Source organism: Solanum pennellii, chromosome 11 (genome assembly GCF_001406875.1).
Source record: "Solanum pennellii chromosome 11, SPENNV200".
Lineage (NCBI taxonomy): Eukaryota > Viridiplantae > Streptophyta > Magnoliopsida > Solanales > Solanaceae > Solanum > Solanum pennellii.
The window spans coordinates 22,665,457-22,668,690 of NC_028647.1; positions in this window are offsets into that span (position 1 = coordinate 22,665,457).

Genomic DNA, 3,234 nt, shown 5'->3' on the forward strand with positions numbered 1-3,234 from the left:
ATATATATATATATATATATATATATATATTATGTGTATGCAGAGAGGTCTATGTAAACCTTTAAAAAGAATTAATAAAAGTTATAAATTTTCCGCTAAATTCGACTCAAGAATGTGATGATGTAAACTAAGAGGCTAGTCTTAGTCCTCAAAGAGGACGCTGGCGTCGGTTACGTATAGGGATAAACCCAGATGTAACAAACTTTCTATTAGAATATGAGGTTGAATTATCTTAGAGCCGATGTCTCTCTCAACCACATCTATGTAAGTTCATGTACATAATTATGAAGCGCGCCACACTTTTGGATGGAACCTACATGATGCGTATGAAACTCTCATTTTCTTGAAAATATTATATCGTTCCATTAGAGTATGCTCATGGTGTGCTTTTTCATCTAATCCTATTATCGTGGTTATAGGAAGAATGAACACTCGAAAGAATGCGGCACAAAGACTTAAAGAGGGAATTGCCAATGCGGGAGCTGCTCCCATGGTGATCAATTTCCTCCACTTGAAGAAGATGCTAATATGGAATAAGTTCGGATCAATCCTCCACCCTGGACAATTGAAGATATAAGGGCTGCCATTATCCAATTGTCTGAAGCTACCACTGTTCAAGCCCAAGCTATGACCCAATCCAATTGGGAGGTTCTGCCCCGTCTTCGTCTACATGACACTACTATGGCTTCCCGTGTAAGGGACTTCATTCGAATGAACCCTCCTACCTTCTACGGATCTAAGGTTGATGAAGGCCCCCAAGAATTTAGAAATGAAGTCTATAAGATACTCTTGGCTATGGGGTTGTCCACAAGTGAGAAGGCCGATTTGTCCACTTATCAACTCAAGGACGAGGTTCAAGCTTGGTTTGTGCAATGAAGGGATAATAGGCCATTGAGGGGTGGTCTGTTAACTTTTGAAATCTTTAAGAAGGCTTTTCTAGATCGGTTATTTCCTAGAGAGATGAGGGAGACTAAAGTTGTAGAGTTCATCAACTTTCACCAAGGAGATATGAGTGTTCATAAATACTCCTTGAAATTCACAAAGTTGTCGAAATATGCTCCTTCTTTGGTTTCCGATCCTAGAGATGTAATAAACAATTTTTTGACGGGGGTTTCGAATGATTTGTAATAGAAGTGTCATTCGGGTATTCTACATCACAATATGAACATTTCTCATTATGGTGCATTTCAATAGTATGGAAGAGGTAAGGGATAAGAGGAAGAGTAGAGATGCAAAGAGAGCAAGATGATTGATGGAGGACCTTTAAAGAATAGGCTTGAGATACAAGACAAGCGTAGGTTTAAGAAGCGGGTTACAAGTGAATTTCCTTCAAAATTCCCAAAGTATAGTGGTTTTTGGGTGTCTAGCCCCATGCTTAATAGGGGAAAAGTTACTAATTTACCAATCAATAAGACAACCTGTGGAAAGTGCGGCAAGAAGCACTATAGTGATTGCCTTAAGGGGACGGAAAATTGTTTTGGTTGTGGTAAAAGTAGGCACAAGGTTAGGGATTTTCCTTATTTGAGGGGTAAGACAAGGGTAGTTGTCGACCTCAAGCGAGTGGTTCAAATGAGACTTCAAAGAAGAACCGCTTCTATGCTCTCCGCTCTATGGGTGAGCAAGAGACTTCTCCCGACGTGGTGACCTGTATATTGAAAGTCTTCTTTATTGATGTATATGCCTTACTTGATTACGATGCTACTTTATCCTTTGTTTCTCCTCTCATAGCCAAAAAGATTGATATTTTACCCGTTATTTTGCATGAACCTTTAATAGTCTCTACTCCACTGAATGAGTGGGTTGTTGCAAAAAGAGTTTATAAAAATTATCCTTTAATATTGCTCGATAGAGTTACTTATGTTGAACTAGTAGAACTCGATATGATTGATTTTGATATAATATTGGTTATGAAATTGTAGGACTGGGGTAGTGAAGTTTAACTTTCCAAATGAACCCATTGTTGAGTGGAAGGGGGGAAACTCTATTCCTAGAGGTCATATCATATCTTGTCTAAAAGCATGCAAAATGATCTCTAAAGGTTGTCTATACCATATTGTAAAAGTCCAAGATTTAGACTACGAAATTCCTCCTATTCAGTTGGTCCGCGTACTTAGTGAATTTCCTGAGGTCTTTCCTATTGTGATCTTCCCGGTGTTACTCCAGAATGGGAAACTGATTTTGGTATTCTTTTGCTACCGGGTATAAATCCCATTTCAATTCCTCCGTATCAGATGGCTCCGGCAAATTGAAAGAGTTGAAGGCTCAACTAAGAGATTTACTAGAAAAAGGCTTCATTAGACCTAGTATTTCTCCATGGGGTTCTCCGATTTTGTTTGTGAAGAAAATGGATGGGTCCTTAAGAATTTGTATTGATTACCGCCAACTCAATAAAGTCACACTCAAGAACAATTATCCTTTCCCTTGGATTGATGACTTCTTTGATCAAGTACAAGGGGCAAGTTACTTCTGTAAAATTTACTAAAGGTCGGGGCATCAAGAAATTAGAGTGAGAGGTGAGGATATACCAAAGACGGCATTACTGAATAGATATGGTCATTATGAGTTCTTATTAATGTCTTTTGGTCTCACAAATGCACCGGTGGCATTTATGGACCTAATGAATAGACTATTTTTATATTACCTATATTTATTTTGTCATTGTCTTCATTGACAAAATCTTGGCATATTCAAAAAATGAGGGTGATCATGTGAACCATTTGAAGGTAGTGTTGCAAGTACTTAAAGAACATTCGGGTTCAATAAAAATCCTGTTACCCTCATCTATTTGATAACTAAGGTTAGTATTTCTTACTAATAATGAAAATAATGACTATAATTGAAGTTGTTTTTATTTTTAGTGAATTATTGCAAAATGTGCATTTTTAATATTTGCTTTACAGGGGTTACAGTGAACGTAACATTTGAATTTAAAATTTTGCTCTTTTGCTTGTTTTGAGTTATTCATGCATTTTAATATGGTAAGTTATGAAATGATATATAGCATGTTGTTGGACTGAAATTTGACATAATTGTCTCATGTAAATTATGTTGAAGTCATGTTGTGTTTGTGAGAAAGATGTTCCTCATAATGTAACGTTGAAACTTATGTGTGGTAATTAATGTTTTGAATTGCCTTGTGTAAGTTGATGTTATTATGTACTGTTGTTGGTTTGTCTTCTAGTATTGAGTCTATTCCTTTCAAAAGAATTATGTGTCATTCGGGGACGAATGTTC